Here is a 13,589-nt window from a genome sequence, read left to right on the forward strand (position 1 = left end):
TTAAAAAAATTTTTATTTATTTTTGAGAGAGAGAGAAAGAGAGAGTGAGCAAGGGTGGGGGAGGGGCAGAGAGAGAGGGAGACACAAAACTGGAAGCAGGTGTTAGCACAGAGCCCGACATGGGGCTCGAACTCAGGAACTTTGAGATCATGACCGGAGCTAAAGTCAGACACTTGAGTAGTAGTGAGGAGGGGGGGAGGGAAGGGAGCCAAGTGATGGACATTTTATCATTTCTTCTTTTTTCTTTTCCTTTGAATAAATGTCACCTTTTGAGGCAAAATTAAAAATAGAGTGGTAGTGGGGAAGTTTCTAATAACTTTTTGTAAAGTCAAAAATGTGATTGGGCTCTAGGGATATAACTGAATGTGCCAGGGGTCCACTAGGGGAAAGGCTGGGTGGCCTCTGGCTCTTACAGTTGTAAATATGCACATCTCATGTCAGCTGCTCTTTCACTGTTTGATTCAGCCCTTAAATGGAACAAAATGTGACCAATGATCTATAAACACAAAGGTACACTATTTTAATAAGGAAAAAACTTCACATTTTAGAAAAGTAAATACACACATAGGATTTCCAAAATAAAAAAGTGCACTAGATATCATGGTCATTTGACCTTAGATGGTTACAACCCAGCTAAGTTACAGGACGGATGTCATAGAGTCAGTTTTGGGTACATCGTCCCCACTTGCTAGTGAAGACTATGTCAGTACTTTGCAGGTGAGGAAGGACCGAACACAGAGGATTGCCAGGAATTTGTGTTGTGGGTCCATAAGGATTGAGGGTAAGTAAGTCCCTAGACATGAGGGGTGGATTCAGAAATAGTGCTGGGGTTTCAGAGGTGGCAGGAAGGTGACGGCATCCAAAGTGATCATCTGAGGTTGAATTTACCTAACCTCAGAATTTATTAAAAGAAGACAAATTGCTTACAGTCTGCAGGCTAAAGAAGCACATAGTTTAATTTGCTCTCTGAGTGTTCAAAAGTGTCAAGTTCCCACTCAGGAAGTATAAGGAGAAGGTGGAAGTTAAGAGACCGCATAAGCCCTCAGGAGTGCATGAGGTGGAGGACAGTCTCAAGCCTACAAGGCCCCCTGTTTCTTGATTTCTCTCTCTCTCTCTCTCTCTCTCTCTCTCTCTCTCTCTCTCTCCCTCCCTGTATCTCTTTTTTTCCTTTGTTTGTTTAGTTTCTTAAATTCCACATAAGAGTGAAATCATATGGTCTTTCTCTGACTGACTTATTTTGCTTAGCATAATACTCTCTAGCTCCATCTATGTGGTTGCAAATGGCAAGATTTCATTCTTTTTTGTGCCTGAATAATATTCCATTGTATATATACCACATCTTCTTTACTCATTCGTCTATCGATAGACATTTGGGGTGCTTCTCTAATTTGACCATTGTAAATAATGCTGCTATAAACACAGGGGTGCATGTATCCCTTTGAATTGGTGTTTTTGCATTCTTGGGGTAAATACCCAGTTGTGTGATTGCTGGATTTAACTTTTTGAGTAACATTCACAGTGGCTGCACCACTTTACATTCCCACCAACAATGCACGAGGGTTCCTTTTTTCCCACATCCTCGCCAACACTTGTTGTTTCTTGTGTTTTTGATTTTAGCCATTCTGACAGGTGTGAGGTGATACCTCATTGTAGTTTTGACTTGCATTTCATTAATGATCAGTGATGTTGAGCATCTTTTCATGTGTCTGTTGGCCATCTGGATGTCTTCTTTGGAGAAAGGTCTGTTCATGTCTTCTGCCTGTTTTTTAAGTGGATAATTTGTTTTTTGGGTGTTGAGTTGTATCAGTTCCGTATATATTTTAGATATTAACCCTTTATTGGATATGTCATTTATAAATGTTTTCTCCCAGAGAGACAATGGATCTTTGAGGAACTGAAAAAAATCAGGAAAATTTAACTCCAGGAGATTCAATCAGTAAGTAATTCTGAACAGGATTTGGACTGGGTGATAAATTAGGAATAAGTAACAGGGTTGTTTATACAGCCTTCTGGGCTCTGAATCCCCTTCTCTGGTGATGAGAACGTCTCTGTCTCCTGGCGCAGGGAGGGCGCCTGTCACAGGGAGAGTTCTTTCCTGCTTTCAGGGGAATGGGGGAGGGTCTGAGTGTCTTAAGTAATTTTTATTTATAATAATCAAAATGCCAAAGTGACACATTTCTGGCAGCTGCCCTTGGCCCCTACACCTTCATGGCGTGACCCTGGAAAAGCCCCTCCAACGTGAAGGGCCGGCCTGGCTGTTCCTGCATAAGCAGCCGCTAGATGGCAGCCAGGCTGTAAAACCCGGAGGGATGTCAGGGGAACTGAGCCTCAAAGTGGAATGCCTTCCTTGAAGGATACAACGACGACGTTTCCAGTTGCGCAAGATGAGAAACGTTCTGGAGACGGCTGGTGGTGGCGGTGCACAGCAATGCCCACGTACCGGCTGCCTCTGGGCCGCGCAGGTACATATGGCTAAAATGAACAATCTTATTTTATGCTTCTTTTACCACAGTTTTTAAAAAATGAAGTCAAAAAAGATAAAGCTGAAACCTAAAAGTATCCGGGAATATTTTAGCTTGCGGAGGAATATGCAAGGTTGCCTGTTGTGTTTAGAGAATCCAACAAAGCAGGGCCCCCAAAGAAGGGGGATGGGGATAGAAAAAATGATAGATGCTGTTTTGGAAGAACTTGGTATTTCAGAAACAACTTTTAAAGTGGTTGCTGTAGGAAAAGAAGGTAAGAATTTTGTTTTGCCTCTTTATCTTTTGTTTGCTGTGAATCTTCCCCCCCCCCCCCCCGCCCCGTTTGAATGCATACATGGGATAAAGGCCATAAAGACTTTGGATTCTTGAGGACTTAATCAGGCCAAATCGCTTATGAGGTTGTCTGATTCATGGTCCCTAGACATTTGCTGAGCACCTATCATGGGTACCAGCCCCGGGCTCATGACAGGGGCACAAGGTGGATGACAATGTACCCGCTCACAGAGCCAGTCATGGGGCTCAACTCCACAGCTGCCTGAAAAATTGGCCCTGGGGGGTTATTTTCAGGGATTGGAGCTGTATTTTGGGTGGCCACCTGAGAGCAAGATCAGACTTGATGTTTGCAGCCAAAGGCCACATGCTGCTGAGAGGCTGGGGCCTCAACCCCCTCAGGCCTGGGACTTAGCAGCTTCCAGACACAGGCCAGGACAGGGACGGGAGCACAGTCCCTGATGAACACCCTGGAGGAGGGTGTGGGAGGAGCCCCTAAAAGGGGATTTTAAGGAATGGTCAGGCCCCTGTCATGGGCACCTCTGGAAATGTGTGTGGCAGGAGCAGGAAATGAACCAGGGGACAGCTGCTAATCTCCCCAAACCCCAGCCTCAGTTGCTTGCTGGTTGTGACTGTTGCTCACAGGGCCAAGTCTTTGCTCCTAAGGAATGAAGAAGACTGTGGGCGTAGGGAGGAGGGGCAGGAAAGAAGTTCCACGAGTTTCTAGAGCAGAGTTTCCCCACAGACGGGGCTGTGATGTGCCCTGCCTCTAGGGACTGCTGTTTGGTGAGGGGGCCTGGCTGGTGCCCAAGGCTGTGACTCCAGCCTGCAGGGCTCCTGTCAGGGCAGAGAAGGGCTTAAGGCCAGCTCTGGGTAGATGGTGCTCCTTGTCCTCCCGAAATCACAGAATTTACAACTGAAAGAGACTTACAGATGGTTTGCTTCAACTCAGTCTTGGGGTCTGGAGACAAAAGGTTTAAGAGATTTAGACAAAATTGTGCCATCAATTACTAACAATTCAGACTGTCAGGCCATCTTCCCACACCCGGGGGCCTGTTATTCTCCTGTGCTAAGTATTTATATGGTAATGTAGTGTGTGTGTGTGTGTGTGTGTGTGTGTGTGTGTGTAGTGTACACTTATATGTGAATACTGTGAAAGTGTGTATGCATACATGTGCATTTGTCTATAAATGTTTGTGTATGCATGTGTGTGTTGTGTGTGTGTGTTTTGTGTCTGTGTTTCATGAGTCAAGGGTTTTTCTGGCTCTAAAGACCTGTTCTCATGGCCAAGAGCTGTGACCCTCACTGATTTATCCATGAGTGCCCATTTCCCACAGTCAGGGTGACTAATAGAACACCCTGAGAACTTTTTCTAAAAATATATGAATTTGTTAATTAACTGTTGACACACTTTATAATGCTTTTTTGCTACATTATCTTACCATATAACAGCTTTTATAATGTGAAGTTTTAGTAGGAATGGAAAGAAAATTCAATCTTCCTACCATGATGAAAGACAAAAATGATTAGTCAATATTATAGTTGTTGATATTTTTGAAAACCTCCAGCTTCAAAACTCACTATTGGTAATACTGTAAGAATTTTGAAGATTTTTTTCAAATCTGGAAAACTTCTATCAAGTTAGATATTTTTTTCATACATAAGCTTTAGAATCTTCAGACATGTGAAGATTTCTCATCTAGTGACCTATTTTGAGTGTTCATTGATTGTTGACTCTCATTAACCACTCTATGGGGGTTTGTGTCCTTCATCTGGTTTGAGGGGCTGAGATCCTTTGCCCTCTCCCCTCGCTGGGGATGCATTTTCACTAGTGCTCCGGGCTCTTCTCCATATGAGACTCCCCTGCCACCTGGCTCAGGTCCCCGTTTCTCCAGCCTCCTCATGTCTCTGCATCTGGGAGCCTGCCGTCCAGCTGGGCCCTGCCCTCACTCCCATTGAGAATTGACTGGAAGACTTTATTGGTCAACAGGGGCAGTGAATAGTGAGGACCCCACGAAAGACCCTTCCATATAGAGAACACACAGTCCTAGGACAAACATGCAAAACTGGTTGTCTTCTAGAATGTTCTGATTGTTTCTCTTCGTGACATCTAACTTACACCCCATAAACTGGACAAAGTGCACTTATGACTTGATTAGGTGTCATTCATCATTTTGGCAAGCTGTTGTCCTGAAGATAAATACAAATAAATTTTACTACCTCAGTTCCCAAAGTGTGTAGTTTGAGCCTGTTTTCCAATAAAGATGAGCTTCTCATTTACTGACTCTGGAACCGTGAGCAGCCCTCCTGTGTGTCAGAGGTTCCCATACTTTGGGATTTTCATGGAATAGTAAAATTTCATGAAGAACATGGAGACTGAGACTTCGTTTTGCAAAGTAAGACTGCTTATAAAGAGCAACGGGTACCAGGGTGTGTGGGGGGCTCATTCGGTTAAGTGTCTGACTCGATTTCAGCTCAGGTCTTGATCTCAAGGTTTCTGCAGTTAAATCCTGTGTCCAGCTCTGTGTCGGGCTCTGTGCTGACAGTGCAGAGCCTGCTTGGGATTCTCTGTTTCCTTTTCTCTCTGCCCCTCCCCTGCTCCCTCTCTCTCTCTCTCTCTCTCTCAATATAAATAAATAAACATTTAAAAAAAAAAGAAAAGCAACAATTCCTATTTCTTTTGTCATCACAAAGCATGTTTAATTTTAATTACTTAAAGTAATTAATTTTATGTTAATTATTTAATTATTTATAATGTCACTTTAAAAAAGAAGAATAGATTGAAAAAATGAGGAAAGTTAGAGTCTGGGAATACTTGGCTATTTCTTTAAGTTGAATAATTTAATCGTGGGCGAAAAAATAATCCAGTGGCTCTTATTTCTGTTTTCTAGATTTGTGACCAGTTTGTTCTGGGCAGTGTGGTTTTAAACTTTATTGTTATGCTTTTTCCAGAAAAAGTGGTGTATAGAAGTACAAAGAAAGCCCCACAGGCCCATTCCCATGAAATATTTAGAGGCCATGTGGGTTCCATCACCTGATGCTATAAAACTCACCTCCTGTCCCACAGGCTGGACCTCACTTTGGGAAGCACAGTGATTCTGGCTGCTCTTGAAACGCGCTCACAGATCTCAGCGTTAGTAGGAAACCTGGAGTCATGCACAGGTCAGACCACGGCCCTGTCATGAAACACAGGGGTCAGTGCGTCTCTGTTCCATAGACACGGGGATGGAGAATGGGAAGAACAGGTTTTAATCCCTGAGTATCCTGACACTTGCCGTCTAAACTTCCCATCCCTGTCCTTCCTTCCACATTACATAGAAGCCTGGAATCCTCATCCACGATAGCCACGTAAACATTTGTTAACACAGTTATCATGCTGCTTGCTGACATCTTTCATTTCCTGAAGATGAGCACAGTGGGAGACAAAACGATTGTGAGTCGGGATGGCCTAGGTCCCACCCAGCTTCTCCTGAGCTTCTGGCATTTGGAAGGATGGTTTGTCCTTCCATAAAGCCTGGCTTTTTATTGAAAGGCAAGAGCTCAAAGCCTGAATATTTGACTCTTATTTTCATCTCTCATTTACTACACTTCCCAAGGCAATGGATGCTTCTGGTGAATCAAGGGTGGGTTGCATAAAATAAAGTCAATAAAAATGAACATAAGCCTTCCAAAAATGTTACCCTCATCACAGTTGAAATTGGAGGGCTGGGAGGAGAGGGGAGTGGGGAGTTACTGTTTCATGGGGACAGAGTTCAGTTTGAGATGAGGAATGTTCTGGAAATGGATGGTGGTGAGGGTTGCAACAATGTGACTGCACTAAATGAAAATGGTTAAAAGAGGTCAATTTTGTTATGCATATTTCACCACAGTAAAAAGCAATTCAACTTGCTTCCCAGTGAGCAGGTGAGTGTGGGAAGTTGTTTCCCTCTCTCCTTGAAAAAGAACAAGCAACAAGTCGGGCACGATGGTGGCGTGTGGTCTCAGGAAGGCAGTGCTGACCTCCTGGGGTCCAGCTCCCTGGTGCAGTCCTGTGAGTGTGACCAGCCAGCTGGGATCTTCTGCTGCCCCACCTGTCTGGATCACAAGCTTTGAGCAAGCAGGGGTGCAGCAGGCTGTGTATCTTCCCTGCAACAGCATATTTCCTGTCCGGCCCCTGGAAATGCATGTGCGGTGTGTAAATTGCCCTATGGTGCCTGGAAAAGGCTGCTGTGGGCTCACATTTCACCTGTGTTCAACCCAAGCCCTGTGTGCCTGGGGCGGGATCTCCTCCTGTACGGGTGATCATAGGCACCAAGCCTGACATTTCTAGTGACACCATTTGGCACAGCTTGGATTGGATATTGCCCAGGCTGCTGGGATTCCTCTGAGCTCACTGAGCCTCCACTATGCGAATCAGGGGGCATCAACTGAGAACAGTTCCCTTTGCAACAGGAAAGCATACAAGTCAGGTGGAGGAGACTAGAGGGTGGGGAAGTAGTCCAGACACAGGAACCCAAAGCTAAGCGCACGTGGCTGGTATGGCAAAACTGTCTTAACCCATTAGAGAGTCTGACATTTTCTTTTATTGTTTGTAAACCTTTATCCTTGTTAATGGCTGAGTAGAACTAGAAGAGAACTATCATATTTCACTATTCTTAAAATAAAATGTGACTTGTAAGTACTCAAGTAAAATCTAGTCTCTTTGTTTCTTTAAGGAGCTTCTCCTCCCCATGCCTGTACAAGTGTCCTGGGGTCTTAGGGACAACTGTATTTGCTGCCCTTTGTCGTCCCAGGATGTGTGACCTGATCATTTTGTGGCCAAAGGCAGTGCCTGGGAATCTTCCAGAGCCACCCATTCTAGGCCCAAGCCATGCACAGCCTGAATGCAAGCAGACTCCTGCCCTTGGCCTTTGAGAACCCCCTGCCCTTTCCCAGTATTGGGGAGACCCTTCTCCCTTCTCGTCCATAGACAATGGACACTTCATACCTTGATGATAGTGACCTTAAAGGACATTTTCCTTTTGGGCCCTGGGATTAGGACACCCTTTTTCTCTCTTCAAAGTTTGGTGTTCAAGACTCTTGTGGACTCAGGAATTGTATTCAGGATGTCAAATGCTGAACAGTGACTCTTTCCTCTTTTTGTTCCTGCTATTCAAATCCTGATCTTCTGTGGAACAAAGATGTCCCTGACTGTAGAGGGGCCATGTCCCCAGAAAAGAAACATAAACCTGAAAAGAACACTGACGTTTCTGAAAGTATCACTGTCATGTATGACATAGGTCTGCAGGCCGCTACAGGGCCTCTCTCAACATCTGATACAGTCTCCCCTCAGCCCTGACAACCACACCTCAGGACCTACTCTAGAAGAAATAACTCAGGAGGAGTTTTCTGCTAGGAGAAGAGAGTTGTGGTTCCTGGGGGGAGAAGGGAGGATCTCCCCATGAATCAGTGCAAGTCACAGACAAAGGAGCCACTTTCCAGAAATGTTGAATGGACACAATGGCAGAGGGTTAGAGACTGTGCCTGGGGTAATGACATGGGGCCCCAGGGAAGACTGTGGTCCCTTGGTTGCTGTCCCCAGGACTGCAGCATAGAGCATTAGCTGTTGTCCTCTGCATTCTCTTTGATTATCTTTAATGACTGCCAGCCTTCAATCCCGGGGCTGGTACTACCATGTGGTGCTATGTGCTATGTGCTGGCTAGTGCAGAATTAATTCTATGAGAGAAGGTAGGTTGCTAATATTCTATCAACATGATGGTAATTTTTATCTTTATTTTCAAAGCTTCAGGACTCCTTCACATAGTTCCAGAGTTCTTGACCATGATTGTGCTGTACTGGTTATCAAATATTATGCTCTCAATTTTGAATTTAGAGGCCTTGATCATTAAACTTCTTTGTCTTCAGTGGACTTCATGGCTGTCAGCTCACCTTTCCACACATCACTTCTGAGACAATCCTGGGTGATCCTGATAGTTGTTAACCAGCAGAGTGTGACCCCAAATCCAACAACCATAATGGGGGCCTCTCAGCCCTGGAACCTCTGGCAATCAGATGATACCCATGGGTCCTGTCTCACAATAATGCTCTCAAATGTTTGAAATAAAATACATGTACTAACAAGGTAACTGGATATTGAAATATATTTATCAAAATATATCAATCAAATTGGGTAACATGATAATATGTGTACCTCCAGTGGGGGATCTTCTAAGTGTTCTAACTTCAAAATAGTGACAAGAGTAAATACTTTTATAAGATATCTAGACCAACCATAATTGATATGAAATATCTGATTTCCTATGATGACAAAGTCATGGGTACTGTAAATATTACTCTGATTTGTTGGTGACATATATAAATGAAGGGAATGCTAATTTTTAGTCAAGAACAGTAAAAAGAATCATTTCTTCCCTACAAATTCATGGCCTTTGTCATGAATTGTATTCTGCCCCAAATTCATATGCTAAAGTCTAATGCCCAATGTGACCTTGTTTGGATATAAAGCATTTTAAGATGTAATTGATGTCAAATGAGGTGAGAGGGTCAGGTCCTAATATGATAGGTTGGTAACTTTGTAAGAACATGAACAGAAACAGATCTCTGTCTCTCTCAGTCTGTGTCTTCCCAGCTCACATAGCAAGGAAAGGCCATTTGAAGACACCACAAGAAGCTGGCCATGTACAAGACAGTAAGAGAGCTCTTACCATAAAGCCAGTCCTCTGTCACATTCAGCTTGAACTTTCAAGCCTCCAGAACTGTGAGAAATAAATTTCTATTATTTCAGCCAACCAGTCTGTGATATTTTGTTATGGTAGCCTGGCTAGCCAAAGACAGTTTAAGACAGGCTAAGACTAAGAAAGGACCCACCCCTATCTCCCCTCTTTGCTTCTAGACCTGTAAATAGAGTCTAGTCCCAACAGGCCCCTAAAGGTGAGGTATGAAGTGTGACCCATGAGGAGGTGCACTATACTCCAAAGGAACTACTCGAGTTTTCTAACTTATGTAACCAACTCTGGGGAACATGTATAAGAATGGATCTTAAGGGAGTGAGGCAGTGGGGAGAAGAACATAAACTTGGATAAGAATGAATTCATTGATGTGAATTCATATCTCTTCTCCCTAAGAAGAGGTTCTGCATTTAATGTTGCAGCTTGGGTCTAGCAGTTTGTTTGGTTGGTTGTGATACATGGACCAAAAGGTCCATAGTGAGTGAATTGGAAATGCCGGACCTGCCCTGGTTTAATGTAGAGGCAGGGATTCACAGGTATAGGAAGGTTGGAATGTTAGATTGGATTTATCACTTAAGACATTCACACCCACACTGGGAGGATGCAGAAGACATATTTTTACCACCTTGTGAGAAATGAATTTGTGATAGGCCCAGTGGCAACACTCAGCAGCCCAAGGCAGGGCCGGTGCCATCACTGTGATGGACAGCAGAGTCAGAGCAGCAATCAGAATTGTCTGCCTCATGCACACCTGTGGTGTTGGCTGGTTGATCACAGTGTTCCTAGAACTAAAATAGATAAAAAGACTGCTAAATTTTAATGAAGCAGAAAAATTCCAAGTCAAGTGAACAACAAACTACCCTGAATCACAAAACAGAAGATAATACCTCTCAATCAATTCCCAGACTTGAGTCAGTTTATAGACCCAGAACCCTTGAATGAAGGGGAGTCTAGGTCCCCCTAAGGAAGGACACTGGTACACTACCAAAAATTATCCTGTTTATCTTTCTACCAGCTATCCCCAATGTACCTATGGCATTTTACCAGGATAACTCTACATTGGAAATAATTAGACCTTCCAGGGACTGCTAGACACTCTGAATTGGCACTAATTCCAGACCTCAAATATCACCATGGTCCAATAGAGTATAGGCTCATGGAAGTCAGGCAATCAATGGGGTTTTGCACAGTTCCATTTCCCATTGGGCCTGATAGGTCTTGAAACCATCCTGTGGTTATTTCCCTGGTGCTAGAATGCATAACTGAAATAGATATATATAGCCATATATCTGGCAGAATCCCCACATTGGTTCCCTGACAGGAAGTGAGGATGATTATGGTGGGAGAGTCAAGTGGAAGCCACCAGAACTGCCTCTACCTGAGAAAACAACCAAAAGCAACATCACATTCCTGGAGAGGTTGTAGCGATTAGTGCCACCACCAAGTAATTTAAGGGTGCAGGTGTGGTAATTCCCACCACGTCCCTATCTGCCTCTCCAATTTGGCCTGTGGAGAAGACAGATGTATTTTGGAGAACATGGGTTATCATAAGCTTAACTACGTGGTGGCTTTAGTTGCAATGAAAACCAAATGTGCTTGCATTAGTTGAGCAAATTAACACTACTCCTGGTATTGGTGAGCATCCTTGATCTGGCCAAATGCCCTTTTTCTAATCCCTGTCATAAGACCAACCAGAAGCAGCTTGCTTTTAGCTAGAAAGGTCAGCAATACACTAAGTGTGTCCTACCTAAGGGATGTGTACACTTTCCAGTCCTATGTCATAATTTAGTTTCCTTGGATCATGATTACCCCTCCTTTCCAGAAGATACAGCTGTGGTCCATTACACCTGTGACATTATGTTGATTGGACCTCTGAGCAAGAAGTAGCAACTTCTCCAGACATATTCATAAGACTTTTATGTGTTAGAGGATGGGAAATAAATCAGACAAAAAATAAAGAACCTCTACTTCAGTGAAATTTCTGGCTGTCCAGTGGTATGGGGCAGGGTGAGATATCACACCTAAGGGGAAGGATAAGTTGTTGCTTTTTTTTACAACCAAAACAGAGGTTACCTTTGGATTTTAGAGGCAACATATTCCTCATTTGGATATGTTACTCCAGCCTATTTGCTGAGTGACCCAAAATACTGCTTCTGTGAGTGAGGTAAGAATAAGGTTCAGTTGCTATTCAGGCCACTTGGCCACTTGGGTCGCATCCAATGGTGCTTGAAGCATCAGTGGCAGATAGGGGTGCTCTTTGGAACTTTTGCCAGTCCCCTATAGGTGAATCACAGCACAGACCCTGAGGATTTTAGAGGAGAGCCCTACTCTCCTTTTGATAAGTAGGTCTTGGTCTACCTTATCATGCCTTAGTAGAGACTGAAAGTTTAACCACAGGTCATTAGATTATAGTGGGACCTGGGATGCCTATCATTCATGGATGTTATCTGATGCACCAAGCCATAAAGTTGGACATGCACATCAACACTCCATCAGATGGAAGTGGTATGTGCACAATCAGGCCTAAGTAGGCCCTGAAGGCACAAGTAGGTTATTTACCTTAGGAAGGGACCCAAATGCCCATGTACCCAACTTCTGCCTTCTCTTTCCAACCTGCACTTATGGCCTCACTGAGATCTCTCTATAGTCTGTTGGTAGAGAAAGAGAAGACTGGGGTTTAGTTTACAATTGGTTCTCTATGATGGACAAGCACCACCCAAAAATAGACAACTGTAGCACTGAAGCTCCTTTGGGACATATTTGAACAGTGGGGAAGGGAGATCCTATCTGTGGACAGAACTTCTAGTGGTGCATGTAGTTTTTCCCTTTGCTTGGAAGGAGAAATGGCCAGACATGGGATTATATTCTGACTCATGAGCTTGGCTGATGGTTTAGTAGGATGACCAGAGACTTGGAAGGACCATGATTGGATAAATGGCCCCAAGGAAATTTAGGGAAAAGGTATGTGGGTAAACCTCTCTTAATGGGTAGAAAATATGAAGATATCTGTGTCTCATGTGAATGCTTACCAAAGGGTGAACTCAGCAGAGGAGGATTTTAATAGGAGGAGTGGGTAAGATGACCTGTTCTATGAATAGCATTCAGCTTCTTTCCCCAGCTACCCCATTCATTGCCCAACAGGCCCATGAACAAAGTGGCCATGGTGGCAGGGATGGAGGTTGTGCATGGGCTCAGCAACATGGACTTCTACTCACAAAGGTAACCTGGCCATGGCCACTGCTGAGTGCCCAATCTGCTGGCAGCAGAGACCAACACTGAGTCCCTGATATGACACCATTCTCCAGGGTGATCAGCCAGCTACATGGTGGCAGGTTGATTACATTGGACCACATCTGTCATGGAATGGGCAGTCTTCTGTTCTTCCTTGAACAGTCTGAATACAGCAGATTTGCCTTCCTTGCACAAAATGCTTCTGCCAAAACTACCATCCATGGATTTGTAGAATGCCTTATCCATGGTCATGGTATTACACACAGCATTTCTGTGTTCAAGGACCACACTTTGCAGCCAATGAAGTGCGGTAATGGTCCCATGCTCACGGAACTCATTGGTATTATGTTCCCTGCCATCCAGAACAGCTGGCTTGATAGAATGGTGGAATGACCTTTTGAAGGCTCAATTACAGTGCCAACATGGTGGCAATACATTTAAAGCTAAGGTAAGGTTCTCTAGGAGTTTGTATGTGGTGTGAATAAGCATCCAATATGGTGCTTTTTCCCCAACAAACAAGATAAAAAGGTCTGAGAATTAAGGGGTGGAAATGGAAATGGCACCACTCACTATTACCTCTAGTGACCTACTAGTAAATTTTTGTTTATTGTTCTTATAACCTTACGCTCTTCTGGCCTAGATATCTTAGTTTAAGAAGAAAATAGTGAAGCCACACAACAGTGAAGCTATTGGTGTGGAAGTTAATACTACCTCCCAGCCACTTTGGGTTCCTCATGCCTCTGAGTCAACAGGTAAAGAAGGAGCTCATTCGTGTGAATGTTCCTTACTTGCTACTCCACAGTGGAGGTAAGGAAGGGTATGTCTGGAATACAAGAGATCTCTCTGGGTGGCCTATGATTAAGGTCAATGGAAAATTACAACAGTCCAATCTAGGCA

General features: G+C 43.9%; 1 pseudogene; it reads left to right on the forward strand.

Moving 5' to 3' along the window:
• The first annotated feature begins 2,338 nt into the window (after positions 1–2,338).
• Positions 2,339–13,589, forward strand: part of LOC131490772 (tyrosine-protein phosphatase non-receptor type 2-like) — a 31,514-nt pseudogene continuing 20,263 nt past the window's right edge.

This window comes from Neofelis nebulosa, chromosome 12 (assembly GCF_028018385.1).
Source record: "Neofelis nebulosa isolate mNeoNeb1 chromosome 12, mNeoNeb1.pri, whole genome shotgun sequence".
NCBI lineage: Eukaryota > Metazoa > Chordata > Mammalia > Carnivora > Felidae > Neofelis > Neofelis nebulosa.